The following is a 16,658-nucleotide window of genomic DNA, read 5'->3' as shown; positions in this document are numbered from 1 at the left end:
TGCCTCCGGAGTACTGGGATTAACGGCATGAGCCGCTGCTGCCGCCACCACCACCATCCTGCATTTTTTTCTTTTTTTGGCATACCTCTTAAAGGTCCCATACCTCTCTCACATGATTGCACTGGGAATGATGGTGCAGCTCAGGACCTTTTAGGGACATATTCAAACTATAGCAGTCACTTTATGTGGTAGAGAGAATTGACTATGGGGTCTTGAGGGCTCAGGCTAGTGCTTGGCTCTGTCATGTACTTGGTAATTAGTTCACACTATTTACCACACTAAGCGCTAGATCTTGTCTGAAGTTTTTTCATTACATATTGTCTTCTCCGTTTGCACGTCTAAAGCAGAAAGCCACAGTCCTTTATAAACTATAGAATTTTTTGAAAAATTTAAAATTACATTTATTTAGTGTATCTATGTGTGCACTACAGCACATGTGTGGCGGTCAGGGGACAACTCTTGGGAGTTTGGGCACTCTCTCTCTCTCTCTCTCTGTTTTTTTTTTTTTTTTAAAGTTAAACAACAGAAATTTATTTCTTACAATTAGGGACTGGAAGTCCTAGATCAAAGTCTAACCTGACTGTTTTATAGAGAAGGGTCTGCTTTTGGCTTTGATATAACCATATACTCAAAATGGAAGAGTGTCTCTCTGGTTTTTTGAGGCAGGGTTTCTCTGTATAGCCCTGGCTGTCCTGGAACTCACTCTGTAGATCAGGCTAGCCTCAAACTCACAGAGAACCACCTGCCTCTGTCTCCTGAATGCTGGAATCAAAGGTGTGCGCCGCCGCCGCCGCCGCCGCCGCCGCCGCCGCCCGCCGCCGCCACCACCACCTGGCTGGGTTCTGAACTTTTTTTTGTTGATCTTTTCCAGACAGGGTTTCTCTGTGTAGGCCTGGGTTCTGAACTTTTAAAGTCTGTATATCTCCACACTGTCCCTTGGGGGCTAAAGCAGAGTACTATGGTTGACATTGTAATGCCACAAATGCAGAAGCTGGAGCTCAGTGAGTGGCAATGATTGTCAGGGGTTGTACAGCAGAAAGTCCTAGAGCTGGAACTGAGAGCCAAGCAATCTGGACCCAGAGTCCACACCTTTGCATGCCAGGTCATATAGAATGAAAGGCTAAATACATGCATGAATGGATATATTCAGCCCTCTCTCTGAATAACTAGGTCCAAATAGGGTTGTGTGGTATGGTGTGGTGTGTGTGTGTGTGTGTGTGTGTGTGTGTGTGTGTGTGTGTTACCTCCCCTGAACAGTTTTTTTGAATTTTTTAAATCTTTATTGTTATTATTTCGAGTTTTTAAAAAAATTTTCCCCGTTTATATATTTATTTATTTATTTATCTATCTATTATCAGCTTGATACAGTATAAATTCTTATCCTAATAGTGAAATGTTTCACTGAGGCTTGCCCAGTAATTGAGTAAAACCAAATCTTATTATAAGCCACAGTTATCCTAGGGTCCCCCCTGCTATATAGCCTCCCTGGTTCTGTGGGTTGCAGTCTGATTGTTCTTTGCTTTATATCTAGTATCCACTTATGAGTGAGTACATACCATGTTTGTCTTTCTGTGTTTGGGTTACCTCGCTCAGGATGATATTTTCTAGATCCATCCATTTGCCTGCAAATATCATGCTGCCATTATTTTTCTCTGCTGAGTAGTACTCCATTGTGTATATGAACTACATTTTCTTAATCCATTCTTCGGTTGACGGGCATCTAGGTTGTTTCCAGGTTCTGGCTATTACAAATAGTGCTGCTATGAACATAATTGAGCATGTATCTTTGTGGTATGATTGAGCATTCCTTGGGTATATGCCTAAGAGTGATATGACTGGGTCTTGAGGTAGATTGATTCCCAATTTTCTGAGAAGCTGCCATACTGATTTCCACAGTGATTGTACAAGTTTGCATTCCCACCAACAGTGGAGGAGTGTTCACTTTGCTCTGCTATGGTGATATTTTATTTGTACTGAAATGTGATTTTATTTGTATGTTAATAAATAAAGTTGCCTGGGGATCAGAGCTAATAGCAAGCCGGACAGTGGTGACGCACACCTTTAATCCCAATCACACGACAGGCAGATCTCTGTGTGTTCAAGGATACAACCAGCATGGAGACACAGGCCTTTAATCTCAATACCAACCATAGAAGACCTGGAGGTCTGTATAGACAGGCAGTGATGATGAGGTCATGTGGTTGGGTTTACAACCAATGAGAAGGCATAACAGAAATTCAATGAAAAGACAGATACACAGGAAGTAGGTCTCTTTCTGAGGGGAAGGATGACAGCGGCAGCAAAGGGTAAGAAAGGGTTTTTAGTATCAGCTCTTAGCTGCTACTCTGACCTCTTGGGCTTTTAACTCTGCATTTGGCTCTGCATTTCTTATTTAATAAGACTGTTCATCTACACATCCTCGCCAACATAGACTATCATTAGTGTTTTTGATCATAGCCATTCTGACAGGTGTAAGGTGGTATCTCAGAGTCATTTTGATTTGCATTTCTCTGATGATTAAGGATGCTGAGCATTTCTTTAAATGTCTTTCAGCCATTTGTGATTCTTCTTTTGAGAATTCTCTGTTTAGCTCTTTAGTCCATTTTTTAAATTGGATTGTTCAATATTTTGATGTCTAGTTTCTTGAATTCTTTATATACTTTAGAGGTCAGTCCTCCTGGACAGTTTTTTGTAGCATCTGTAGACATTTTTTTGTCACAACTTGGCAGAGGGATGCTACCTGCACCACGTGGCTAGAGGCCAGGCATGCTGCAAAGCATCCTCCAGCACACTGAACAGCTCTCCCTAAAACAATCACATGCCCCCCATGTGATTCCGTGGTGCGGGGGCAGAAACCGCTCTCACCCTAACCCAGAGCTCTCATGCTCTCCCCAGCTCCTGCTGCTGTGTAATCTTTTGGTTGCTGTTTCTGTGTCAGGGGTTCTCAAACTGTGGGTCCAGGCCCTTTTGGGAGTCGAACAATCCTTTTATAGGGGTGGAATATTAGGTATTTACATTACAATTCATAATGGTGGCAGAATTACAGTTATGAAGTAGCAATGAAAGTGATTTTATGCTTGGAGTGTCACCACAACATGGGGTGCTGTATTAGAGGGTCGCAGCATTAGGAAGGTTGGGAACCACTGCTCTATGTACTCCCGACCGTCCTGGAATTCGCTATGTAGCTGGCTGGCCTTGAATTTACAGAGGTCCTTTTCCCTCTACTCTTGTATAATCTCAATCCCTCATTCAATCTCCCGCTGTTTGACTGCCTTTCAAAAAACTTATTTGGAAACGGCCCTCTGTGCTGGTGTCTCTGACGAGCCAGGAGGCTTCCACACTCTGACATCACCATCTAACATCCTGTCTCACTAACCTCTGACCCCAACACTGGAGCCACAACCAGGATTTTTTCTGGCAGAAATTCTGCTGGAGTGTTTCCCATGCCTATGTGTCTGCAGGGAGTCTGGTGCTAGCCTGCTTCTGGGGGCTGTGTTGGTGCTCACTTGAGTCAATGGTGCTTTCCTTTGGCTCAACACCTATCTTGTGCTGCTATCTCATGAGTGGGCACCATAGTGAAGGCAGTTCCCAAGGTCACAGAATCCCTCTTTCTTCTATCTCCCTTCCTTCCTTCCTTCCTTCCTCCCTCCCTCCCTCCCTCCCTTCCTTCCTTCCTTCCCTACTTTTTTCCCTCCCCCTCTCTATTTTTTGAGACAGGATATCATAATTATGTAGCCCAGGCTTTTGGGGATTACATTGAGTTGTTTTCCTCATTAGAATTCTCAAGTTATACCCACTGCCCAAGGGATCACCAAACCTAAGTAGTGGTTAATATTTGTGGACTCTTAATTGATGCCAAGTATGGGGGAATCTCAGCACTGAGGGGAAAAAGAGCTCCCTCAGGTCATACAGCCTGTAGTTGGCGAGTGTGGAGTTGAAATCTGAATCTAGACAACTTGAAAGCAGTCCTCACCCATGCTCCCAGGCCTGGGGCCAGACCTCTTTGACATCACCTTGCAGGTCTTCTGGGCACCTTGGCAACCACCAGCAGCTCCTCCCATTGGGTATCCACTTACAGTTCCTGCTCTTCTGGTCCACTCAGCTCAATTGCTGAGGGAGAACAAAGGGGCTGCCCCAGGCCCTTTGTCTAAACATATCAGGCCACCACTTTCCTTTCATCATTAAGGCCTAAACAGTCAAAGTCCACCATTTATTGTTGGTAAAAAGGGAGAGGTTAAGTGTTGTGAATATTGCTCTGTATAAATAAAATACTGATTGGCCAGTAGCCAGGCAGGAAGTATAAGCGGGACTAGCAGAGAGGAGAGAGGAAAAGGAGAGGAAAGAGAGAAAGGAGAGACAAGCTGCCATTCAGGGAGCATCATGTAGAGGCAACAGGTAAAGCCACGGAACACGTGGCAACATATAGATTAACAGAAATGGACTTAGTATAAGAGTAAGAGCTAGACAATGGTAGGCCTGAGCTAATGGCCGAGCAGTTTAAATAATATAAGAGTCGGTGTGTTTATTTTATAAGTGGGCTCCGGGACTGCCTGGGCTTGGCGGGAGCTGGAGAGAAATTCTCCAGTTACAGTTAAGGACACATTTCTTTCTTTCCTTTTTTTTTTTTGGTTTTTTGAGACAGGGTTTCTCTGTGTAGATTTGTGCCTTTCCTGGGACTCGCTTTGTAGATCAGGCTGGCCTCGAACTCACAGAGATTCGCATGGCTCTGCCTCCTGAGTGCTGGGATTAAAGGCGTGTGCCACCACCGCCCGGCTTAAGGACACATTTCTATATCTCGTACTGGACAATCAATTCCCAAAGGGGAGAAACAAATCCTCTTTATCTCAATACTTGGCTACATGTGGCACTTCAAGGGGCCTGGTAAACACATTGAACAGGATGAATGAGCTTCGCACACTCATGGTGGAAGACCTGAAAGCATGTTTAGCCATGGGTCTTGACTTGAAGCCCACGCCCCTTCGAAGCTTTACTCCTAGGCTGTGTAGCTCACTGTATGCTAAAACCAAGGACTGACAAAGGGTCAGTTGTTATCTTCATATGGACGCCCTTACGGTCTGTTCAAGGCTGCCTTGTTTGCAAAAAATCCCCAGAGATAATACTAAACTGGCAGGTGTAGCTGTGATCTTATGTTTTTTTTTTTTTTTTTTTTTTGGTTTTTCAAGACAGGGTTTCTCTGTAGTTTTGGTGCCTGTCCTGGATCTCGCTCTGTAGACCAGGCTGGCCTTGAACTCACCGAGATCCGCCTGGTTCTGCCTCCCTAGTGCTGGGATTAAAGGCGTGCACCACCACAGCCCGGATTTTATTAACCAAGATAGGGAGCAGGCCTGGTGTGGGTTGCCAGGCCTAAGATTTACTGGGAAAAACAAACAAGCAAACATACAAACAAACCACCAAAAACCAGGGCTGGGGAAATAGCTCAGTTGGCAAAGCACATATTTTGCTAGTATGCGAACATGAGTTTGATCTTCAGAATCTACATTAAAAAAATAAAGCTGGGTGTGGTTGGGCATGCTTGTAATCTGACCATTAGGGAGAAGGACAAAGACTGATCCCTGGGACTTACTCACTGGCCAGGAGGCTACCCCACTCAGTAAGCTCCAGGCCAAATGAGATACCTTTTTCAAAACAGAAGGTAGATCTGGGCATAGTGAAGCATGTCTTTAATCCCAATACTAGGGAGGCAGAGGTAGAGTCTCTGAGTTCAAGGCCAGCCTGGTCGACATATTGTGTTTTAGGACAGCCATCCTGTTTCAAAACACCAGACCAACCCAAAACACACAGACAAAAGTAAGGCGAGTGGGTCCAGAGGTTAACCTCTGGCCTCTACTTTCATATGCGTATGTATGTACATGCACCTGCAGGTACGCGCATGCGTGTACACACACCCTGGAAGGTGGCCCTGTCTTGGGTCCTGATATACTCATGCAAGATTGCATGGATTTTATCACACTAACTCCATCAGTTCAATGTACCGAGCGTCAGCTCACGGCACTTGCACATACAGTATTTTTTTTCTCCAGCTCACTGTGAAGCCCAACACTCGAGACATAACAGCAGACTGGGATCTTGGGATTCAGGACTAGACTGGTAAGGTTTGCTCCCACCACTGAAAGTGTTCTGGGAGCTTGAGAAAAAATTAAGCTCCATGATATTGTTAGGTGTTCTGTCTGTAAAGTTGGGGTGGTCACCCGTCTCTTGGAGTGTGATCACAGGTCAAGGCAGACCAACAAAATTACAACAGTTCCTGGGAGTGGACGACAGGGGAGCATCACTAGGTCCAACGCGCTGACATGTCAGGAGACCAGTGAGTTCTAGCGACCCTTCACTGCTCCTAAAGTCCCCAGCTCAAGCCAAGCTCCTGATACAAGAGCGCAGGCCCAACCCAGGCCACAGGGCCCCGAGCCCCGCCCACAGGGCCCTGAAGCCCCGCCTACACATGTTGGTATTCGTAGTCTTTCTGGCTCGCCGGCCTCAGTCGCAGCTTCTATTGGTATTCTTAAACGCCACGCACTGAGGCCGCACCAATCAGGGTACGCAGGTTTTCGAGCGCAGAGAGCGGTGGCGGCGCAGCTCAATCACAGCGGGGTGGACTCTGGAGGTGGTTGGTCTGAGGCTGCGCGACTCTCGGAGTTCCCACGGTCCTGTAGTCAGCGCGGCAGGCACCCACCCGCCCAGGTAATCGCGGGCCCCCCAGGAGGACCCACGCCACACGAGAGGTGACTTACGGGCTCTTGGCTAGGTTTTTCATCCCTCGACTCCTTCTGAGTAGTAATTCCCTCCTGGGGCCACCCAGCCCTAGGCTTGTTTGTGTCGCGAGTGTGTTTTGCTGGATCGGCTGGTTCCCCTGGAGGGTTAAACTTAGACTGGAGGAGGAGTCGATTTGCTGAGGTCTCACAGCCAGGCAGCGCCTGGCAGGGTCTGGGGCATGATTGTTGATGCTTTTAACTTGGAACATTGCACCCGTGGAGAGGGGCAATTCGCGATCTCAACAAAAATACCTCATAGGAATACCCCAAATATTCCTTCTAAGAAGAGCTGGTGGGTTTCAGGACGGCTCACATCCACCTTGAAAGTGAAAGCTGGCCTTGTGTGGTCCCCGGCCCCTGTTAGGGTTAGAATTATTTAGGGCTGGAGGATGGAACTTATGTCACCTGCTTCGTTTTATAGATGAAAATGAGTGGTCAGGGTTTGAGACTAACTCTGTGGTCTGTAGCGACTGGAATATTCTTTATTCTGGGACTGCAAAGCAAACATTTATTGGGCTGTAGTAAGCTTTTGTTTGGTTTTGGCCTTGACACAACACCTCAAACTCAACAAAAAGCTGGTTTTGAATTCAGTGACCTTCCTGCCTCAGCTTTCTGAAGGCTGCGATTACAGGATTCTGGGCCACCATGCTATGTTCGTTGCTAAAATTTTGTCAAGGATAGAGGTAGTCCTTTGTGTACAGGGACAACATCCAATTCTCATTTGGGAGGAAGTAGGACTTCATGCAGCAGCAGAGAGTGGAGTGGAGTTGGAGCGATGGGCGATGGGCAGTGACTAGTGGGGTGGAGGAGGAATGTGCATTACCTGGAATACGGCAAGGCAAAGTTGTGGACAGTTCTTTGGACCTAGAATTGTGGAGTCTGTTTAGAGTACGGGATTACATGTGGGGAGTGAATTGATCAGGAGGAGAGACAGGTGCCCCTTTAGTGGGAAATTTGGATGTTGTCCTGAATATCCAGTGAGCTGCCTTTAGTGTAGATTTCTCTTTATCTGGAAGTGTTTGTAGGGTAGAAAGTGTTAGAGGAGGCCACACTGAAGACTAGAAGGGCGTCACAATAGCCTCCAGGGGAGCTTTATCTGTGGGAGGAAGAAAGAAAATTTGAACCGGGCGGTGGTGGCGCACGCCTTTAATCCCAGCACTTGGGAGGCAGAGCCAGGCAGATCTCTGAGTTCGAGGCCAGCCTGGGATACCAAGTGAGTTCCAGGAAAGGCGCAAAGCTACACAGAGAAACCCTGTCTCGAAAAACGAAAAAAAGAAAAAAGAAAATTTGAGACCTGTTGAGTAGATGGCACCATGTCCAGGACATTGCTTATTGATGGGGACATGTGTCAGTAGTCTGTGTTGCTGTGCATACACCATAGGGGGCTTTCACAGGAGCCTGGATAGTGTAGGGCACTCACTGGACAAGCTGCTCGGTGTGGTCAGAGATGATGTAGTGTGCATGAGAAGGATGAGGCTGCTGCCCGGCCAACCTGGCTGCTGTTTCACAGAATAGTTTCTATTTATAGTAACTGGGAGGACTCTCTGCAGTAACTAACTACTGAAGGGTCATGCCTGCCTCATAATTATGTGTGACTGGCAGCACAGGGCCTTGTTACCAGCATCGCCAGAAACACAGGAGTAAAGCACTGGGTCACAGCACTGTGGCAGCTACAGTGGCACAGTGATGGGACCTTCTGGCTCCTGATCTTCTGGGTCCACTCTTGCATATGATGTGGTTGCTGTTACAAACAAACAAGTCACATTTCACCGTGTTGAAGTGAAAATTCTGCCTTTGGAATTTTCCCGGGACTCTTTTGGAGAAATGCTCGATATTCTTATTAATTTATTTTTTGAGACAGTGTCTCTATGTAGCCCTGCATGTCCTATCACTTACTATTTAGACCAGGCTGGCCTCACAAAGATAGACTTGCTTCTGCCTCCTGAGTGCTGGGATTAAAGGTGTATGTCCCGTGTGCCACTCCAGGCCCCATTTGTTATTTTTATGAGACAGGGTTTTGCTCTGTATTCAGGTTGACCTCGAACTTGCAATGATTCTCCTGCCTCAGCCTCTAGAATGCTGGGATTTTAGATTGTGACAACACTCTTGGCTCCAGCTCTCTCTCTCTCTCTCTCTCTCTCTCCCCCCCCCCTCCCTCCCTCCCTCCACAATTGCACTCCTTTCATGGCTCACATATGTCAATCAGAGGACACAGTTTACTCCAGGTTAGCTGGTCCTCTGGTATCTGAGAGATTCTCCCATTTCCTCCTATCCTTGGGTGGGTGTTCTGGGATTACAGATGCATGACTCAGTTTTTTTCTGGGTTCTGGGAATCAAGCCATCAGCCTTTCTTGGGCAAGTGCCCTTACCCACTGAATTATCTCCATGGCTGTCTAATATTTTTTAAGCTGCAGAAAGTTGCTTAGTAGACCAAAATTCAAATCTCAGTTTATGGTGAGGAAGTTGTCACAAGCATTGAGGCTGTTGAAATCTGCATGATTAGATAAACATGTGGTGAGATTCATTTTTTTTTTTTTTTTGGTTTTTCAAGACAGGGTTTCTCTGTGTAGCTTTGCGCCTTTCCTGGAACTCACTTGGTAGTTCAGGCTGGCCTCGAACTCACAGAGATCCGCCTGGCTCTGCCTCCCAAGTGCTGGGATTAAAGGCGTGCGCCACCACCGCCCGGCCGAGACTCATTTTTTAAACTAAAAAAACCCCCTTGATTAGATACTTATGTATCCAGATTAGAGAATGTAAAGCTTGCTATCGGAAGAAAAGATGGAAGAAATGAGATTACTGTTTACCTTCGAGCAGTGGTTCTCAACCTATGGAGGTTGCATATCAGGTATCCTGCATATCAAATATTTACATTATGATTCATAATAGTAGCAATAGTACAGTTATGAAGAAGCAATGAAATAATTTTATGGTTGGGGTCACCACAGCATGAGGAACTGTTTTAAAGGGTCTCAGTGTTAGGAAGCTGAGAAAACCCCTGCCTTAGAACAAATAACCCCTTACAAAAAGGTTGAATTAAACCCAGTGTTCTCAGCACTTGAGAGACAGAGGCAGGTGGATCTCTTTGAGGTCAAGGCCAGCCTGGTATACCTAGAATTCCAGGAAACCAGGGCTACATAGACTCTGTCTCAAAACAGAACAAACACCCCCCACCCCCTTGGTTCTTGTAAATATCCTAGAGATTTGTGTATAAAGAGAGATCTGTTGTAGTGTTTGTGACATTGTTTATAGTAGCTAAGAAACCAGGAACAGCCAAAAACTCCAAAGTCAGGAAGTGTTCAGTGGATGGCTATAGAACTGTTTAAGAGTATAATGAGCCTGATAAAATTCTGGTTTACAATTCTTGAAGGGAAAACAAACAAACAAACAAAAAGATACAGTAAAAAGTGCAAGCTCAGGTCCAGGCCTGGTGACACATGCCTTTAATCCCAGCACTCTGGTGGCAGGCAGGCCGGCCAATCTCTGAGTTCAAGGCCAGCCTGATATACAGAGTGAGTTCCAGGACAGCCAGGAATCAATCAAAACAAAATCAAACAAATCAAACAAAATCAAAATCAAACAAAAAAGTCAAACTTCAAGGCTGGGTGTAGTAGTGCACACCTTTAGTTCCAGCACTCAGAAAGAGACTAGTGGGTCTTTTTGATTTCTAGGCCAGCCAGGGTTTTCTTAAAAAAAAAAGGAAAAAAAGGACTAACCTCAGAGTTAACATGTAACTATGAAAGTTTCCTTTAGTCATTTTGGAAAAAGACCACAAACTGTAATGGAACCAAGTTTCAAAAATAATAATCGTGGTTTAAACAAATTCATATTTCAAATAGGCATTGAAAATAAAAGTATCAAGAAGTTGTCAGCCATTCACTAGAGGCTGTGTCCCTAGACATCTGAGGCTTTGATTCTGTTTGCTTAGGAGTAGGTAGATGCTTGTGGTTTCTGTAATGGTAAAGATACTTTTTTTTAAAGGTGAAGTTAAGATGTACACATCTTAAAAATGAACATGTGCTAAGGGCTTTGCTTAAATTATTAATAAGATTTGTTGCATTATTACAGCCAGTACAAAGGATGCTCCAGAGTGCAGCCAAGTCTGTAGACTGGAAATACTGGAGTGTGAAATGGAGGAAGTCTGTGCCACTTCCCTTTGTTAGAATCCATTTGCATGTCTACACGAGAGTTTTTTGCATAGCTTTTATCCACAGGAAGTAGGTAGAGTAATTTTGATGGAACCAGAATTAGATGGGTCTAGAGAGATTACAGTCTGGGTACAGTTTGGCTCCTCACCAAATCTCAAAGCCTCCTAGTTGAGGAAAATGGTAAAGTCATCTGGTAAGACATTCCATTTGAGATAGGATCTAGTTACCTTAGTCTTCAACAGGAAACCCAGAAGATGTGAAATCTTCAAACTATAGTCCTACTAGAGAGGGAGTGGTTTTCCTATGTTGCAGCAGAGGGTCCTGTTTTAGAGAAATTAGGGCTGAAGATGAAGCTCAGTCATAGAGCATTTGCCTAGCACTTGTGAGTCCCTGGGTTTGATCGCTAGCATCTGAAAACAAGGCTGGGTACATGGCTCACTGTAACCCCAGCACTTGGGAGGTAGAGACAGAAGCATCTGGAGTTATTTTGTGTGTGCGAGGTGGTGCGGTGTTTCAAGATAGAGTTTCCCTGTGTAGCCCTGACTATTCTGGAACTCTGTAGACCAGACTGGCCTTGAACTCCGATCTACCGGTTTCTGTTTCCTGAGCACTGGGATTAAAGGTGTTTGCCACTAAGTTGGGCTGCAAATCTGGAATCCTAAGTCGTCCTTAGTTACATAGTGAGTTTGAGGCCAGCCTAGGCTGCTTGAGACTGTCTCAAAATACAACAGAATACAATGTGATAAAGCAAAACAGAAAGCCAACACAGCAAAAAAGTTTGATTAAGGAAACTGCCTAGTCCAGAGGTAGATATGCATACCTGTAATGCTAGTATCTTGGAGTTGGAGGCAGGAGGATTGTGTGTTCTGGGTCAGTCTTTGCTCTATAATGAGACCCTGTGTCAAAAACCCAACCAAACAAGCCACAGTCCATACCACCTCTTTGTTCACCTTACATGTCAGCCGTTTGCAGGATGCTTTTACTCTAACCTCCCGGAGAACAGAGTGTGATGAAGACTTTCCTGTTTGGAAGTTCTTCAGCGATGTCATCATCTAACTAACTAGCTTCTTGGCTTGGCTTGCTGCACCTGACCCAGAGCCAGTAGTGCATGGCTGTGAGAGGTCACTTGCTGGCAGTGAGAGGTCACACCTGTGGTGATGGGGATGTCATACCTGGCTTTGAACTTGACCTAGCTACTTAGATGACCCCATGACCTTGCCTTTATTACCTGTATGGCTCATGAGAATTCATCTAGACTGCTCACTCAGTCCCAGTGTCCCTAGTTAAGTCCATTTGATGATCTGTTTCTTGAAGTTGAGGCGAGTCTTTAACTTGACTTTCTGGTCTAGCTGAACAGTGTCATGGTGGGAATGGCCAAGGATGAACCTTTGGCAGCTGGGAAGTTCATGTTTGGCAGTTGACTTAAGGAGTGTGTGGCTCAAGGTCTCCATGGTGGGGCACACAAGAGCTCCCACTAGTGCCTTAAAATAGCACGGGAGAGGTCATGGGTGTCCTGGGGGAAGGGCTGAAGACCCACTCTGTGTTTGAGCCCCAGGCTGGAGCTGTCTATGGTCATGGACCCAGCAGGATTGATTTCACAGGAGCAGTGAGTTGGTACAATGGGACAGGCACAGCCCACTCAGGCAGATTTATGTCACTCACCTGCAAGTTCCTCTCTTCTCCCAGTCTCAGCTTCCTCCCAGTCTGAAAGTGATGTGTGCTCACAGAGATCACCCACTGTGAGAATGAATGAGTAAGGGGACCGAGGTGGACCTCTGTCTGACTGCTGCTCCTTCCTAGCAGTACAGTGACACACGTATGAAATACAGGGAAGGGCTGGGTTTGTACAGCTGCTGTAGTGTGGGCTCATCCAGGTGGCTAAACTGGCTGCGTCTGTTGTACTGCTCACAGTCAGGTTGGACATTGACTCCAGTACAGTCATCTGGGTGTCCTTGGGACTGCTTCCAAGGTTCCCTTGGATACCAACTAGGATGCTCAAGTCCTTTATGTGACATGACATTTGTATAGAGCCTAGGCTTACCATCTTAGAATGTAGCTAGAGTTTTCCTGCCTTGTCCATAGTCAGGAAAAAGATCTCTCACCTGCCAGTCCCACAGCCGCTCAGACCCAACCAAGTAAACACAGAGACTTATATTGGTTACAAACTGTATGGCCGTGGCAGGCTTCTTGCTAACTGTTCTTACAGCTTAAATTAATCCATTTCTATAAATCTATACCTTGCCACGTGGCACGTGGCTTACCGGCATCTTCACATGCTGTTTGTCATCGTGGCAGCTGACAGTGTCTCTGACTCAGCCTTCCACTTCCCAGCTTTATTCTCCTCCTTGTCCCGCCTACACTTCCTGCCTGGCCACTGGCCAATCAGTGATTTATTTATTGACCAATCAGCAACACACTTGACATACAGCCCATCCCACAGCATTAGAACTTTTAATTCCTCATTGGATGACTTTCAGTACCTAAGGTAATTGTCATCCTGCTGTGCTCTGGAGATGGTGACAAGAAAAGAAAGGCTCTTACAAATTCAGCATAGATGCCACCCCCATATACATACATATATACCAGATGTATATGATGCGTTTATATGCATGTGTGTGTACACACATTCATGTGTTTGAGTGCAGGTGTGTGCATGCTGCAGGTGCCTGTGGGGGCCAGGGGTAACCCTGGTGTTGATCCAGTTTGAGTAAGACAGAGTCTCTGTGGTTCACTGCTGCATACACCAGGCTGTCTGACCCACCAGCTTCTGTGGATTCTTCTGTTTCTGCTTCCGGTCTCAGTGTAGGAGTGTGGGGATTACAAATGACCACTGCTACACCCGACTTTGAATGGGTTCTGTTGATTCAAACTCAGATCCTCATGCACATGTGGCAAGAGACTGACCCACTGAGCCGCCTTAACCCCTCCAAGTGGTTTTGATCCAAGCTTGGTTAAATCTGTGGCTCTGGAAACTTTGAACATCGAAAGCCATGTGGATTTTATTTCTTCCCCCGCTAAATATTAGGAGAAAAATCACATATCAATGCCACCCATGGATGGAATGAGTGCCTCTTTGGGAATAAGTCACATAACCAAACTTAGCAGAGGCTGATGTAAACCAGGGACCAGTTTGGTAATTTTGATGGGAGATTATACTAGCCATTCAGACAGTATTTGGGGCCAGGAGCTCATTCTGTTTCTCGAGGGCAAAGTCAGCAAACTGGCCCATAGGTCAAATTGCTACCTGTTTTTTGTTTGTTTTTTAATAAAGTTTTATTTAAACAGCCATATTCATCCATTCTCATATTGTCTATGGTTGCTTTCATAAAATACCGGGAGGGTCAAATGATTTATGTTAGATGGTTTAGCCTGCAAAGCCAAAATTATTTGCTGTCTGGCCTTTTACAGGAAAGCATTGCTAACTGGATCTTGGAAAGCTTCCGAGCAGCTGAACTGAAGCTAAATAAGTACAGGGCGAAGAAGCAACAGCGCTGCTGGTGGTCATGTGCACTTTTCTGGTGGGGCCTGTGGAGAGCTCTGGGGACACGTGCTGCTGCTCTTTGGTGTCCTCTGGCTTGTCCTTTGTTTAAATATGCCTTGTGGGGGGCCCTAATCAGGCCTTTAGGATTGTGGAGGCGCCTCCCTGGGTTAACATTAACAGATCAGCTGGTCCCTGCATTGAAACCACCTCAGCAGCTCATTAACCCTCCTACCCCCCCCCCCCCCCCCCCCCCCCCCCCCCATCCCGTGACCAAACAGCAAACCTGGGAGCCATTACAAGAGTTACTCCTCCCTCCATGAACTCTGCAGTGCGGTGAAAGAAATGGGAATTCAAGCTGGGCATCGTAGTGCATGCTGTAATCTCAGCTCTTGGGATCCTAAAGGGAGGGGATACACTGAGACTTGGGATGCTAAGGTATGACACACACACACACACACACACACACACACACACACACACACACACACTTGGGGTGCTAAGGTATGGGGGCGAGGAAGAAGAGGAGGAGGCAGGAAAAAAGGAACCTTAATTTACACTGACTGAGGCTTACTAACTCAGGATCTGGTTCTTGAATTTGAGACATTTGCAGTGACCAAGCATCCCAGTCCCAAGTGCAGGGATGCTGGGTTTAGGGTCAAGGAGGATGGGAGCCCAGGGGGCTCATGCCTGAAGTCTCTGCATCCAAGTGTAATCTGAGGTTGGCAACATCTGTGTACCAGGAGTGCTTTAGAAGTGCAAGCTGTTCATGGGCCTGGCCTTCAGTCACGGTCTACCTAATGAGGTTCTCATGTGAACTGGTACCTGATATAGCCTCACTCGAGGCTCCACCCCAGGTACCCTGGCTTCCTTCCCCTTTCTCTGCAGACACAGGACTTCCTTCCTCTCCTCTCTTTTTTGTCTCTTCTCTGATTTTGGGAGCGTTAGGACAGAGGATGGGGATTCTTCAGCTTAGAGATAGACCAAAGACCATAGTAGTGCCTTAGCTGCTGAGGGCAGAAACAAAGCAGAGCAAACCCCACAGGTCCTCTCTGCTGAGTCCTCACCCTTCTTATCACAGGGTCACAGACCTGGGTGTGTCATTTCAGGACACAGGGAGAGGCTAATGTCACAATGTATGGTGGCTAGCTTACGGCCTTATTACTACTTTGTGTATTAAAAGGTTTTTTTTTGTTTGTTTTTTTGGTTTTTCGAGACAGGGTCTCTCTGTAGTTTTGGTTCCTGTCCTGGATCTCACACTGTAGACCAGGGTGGCCTTGAACTCACAGAGATCCACCTGGCGGGTGCTGGGATTAAAGTTTTGGCATTAACATGTGTGGTGGGACATGCCTGCAGTCCCAGCTTTTCTGGAAGCTGAGGCAGGAGGATTGTTTACCAGATGTTGGAGACCAGTTTGGGAAACACATCAGGACATTTGTCTCAATGCAAAACAAGTTTTGGCATTAAAGTATAATATAGCCTGGGTAATTCCTTAAGCATAAAGCCTTGAGATGCAGAACTATGGGGCAGAAACTAATGGGCTAGGAATCTAGAACACACAAGACTGGTCTTTAGCCAAAGATACTCCAGAAATATTGGATGTGTCACTTCATACCTTCCTCTGCCCTCCCTCTGTTTATTTTGAAAAAAAAATTTAGGGGTAAATTTAGCTCATTGGTAGAGCACTTGCCTAGCAAGTGCAAGGCCTTGGGTTCGGTCCTCAGCTCTGAAAAAAAAAAAAAAAAGAAAAAAATTTTTTTTTATTATTAATTGTGTGTGTGTGTGTGTGTGTGTGTGTGTGTGTGTGTGTGTGTGTGTGTGTAAGTGCACATGAATGTAGGTGTCTGTAGAGCTTGGTAGACTGTTCCAGACTCCTGGACCTGGAGTTAAGGGCAGTTGTGAACCACTCAACATGGATGCTGGGAACTGAGCTGAGCCCCCTAGCAGGAGCAGTACCCTCTCTTAACCTCCCCTTTTTAAAAACACGTGAAAATGTTTGCTTCGCTGGGTACACAGACACATGTATTTGTTGAGTGTCAGACAAAGACAGGAATTCAAATTTGATCATAGCTTAGCCAGATGGCTCACATTTAGGCTTAAATCATTGTCACTATTGTTGACACAAAAACAGAGCTCTCACCTCAGAGGGAATAAGGAGAGAGCCAAATATGAATGACCTTGGCCCAGGGAACACAGATACCATGTGGAAGTGGTTGCATGTAGTTTTTATTAGGGGCAGAACAAAGAAAGTCATTAATCAAAGTATTT

The 16,658-nt window shown here is 45.9% G+C and overlaps 1 protein-coding gene across 2 annotated transcripts in view; it reads left to right on the top strand.

The window, feature by feature from the left end:
* Positions 1–6,562: 6,562 nt before the first annotated feature.
* The window catches only part of Lgmn (legumain), a 35,999-nt gene continuing 25,903 nt past the window's right edge, over positions 6,563–16,658 (top strand). The window contains exon 1 of one of the 2 annotated variants that reach the window (XM_052738825.1): positions 6,563–6,696. The gene's annotated coding sequence lies outside the window, so the exon portion shown is untranslated. Of the gene's footprint in view, positions 6,738–16,658 lie in introns of both variants that reach the window. The other variant, XM_052738826.1, reaches the window with a different exon arrangement.

Source organism: Peromyscus californicus, unplaced genomic scaffold, assembly GCF_007827085.1.
Source record: "Peromyscus californicus insignis strain IS unplaced genomic scaffold, ASM782708v3 Scaffold_15__1_contigs__length_86483966, whole genome shotgun sequence".
Classification (NCBI taxonomy): Eukaryota; Metazoa; Chordata; class Mammalia; order Rodentia; family Cricetidae; genus Peromyscus; species Peromyscus californicus.
The sequence above is the reverse complement of the archived record's forward strand: the minus strand, read 5'-3'. Positions and strand labels throughout refer to the sequence as shown.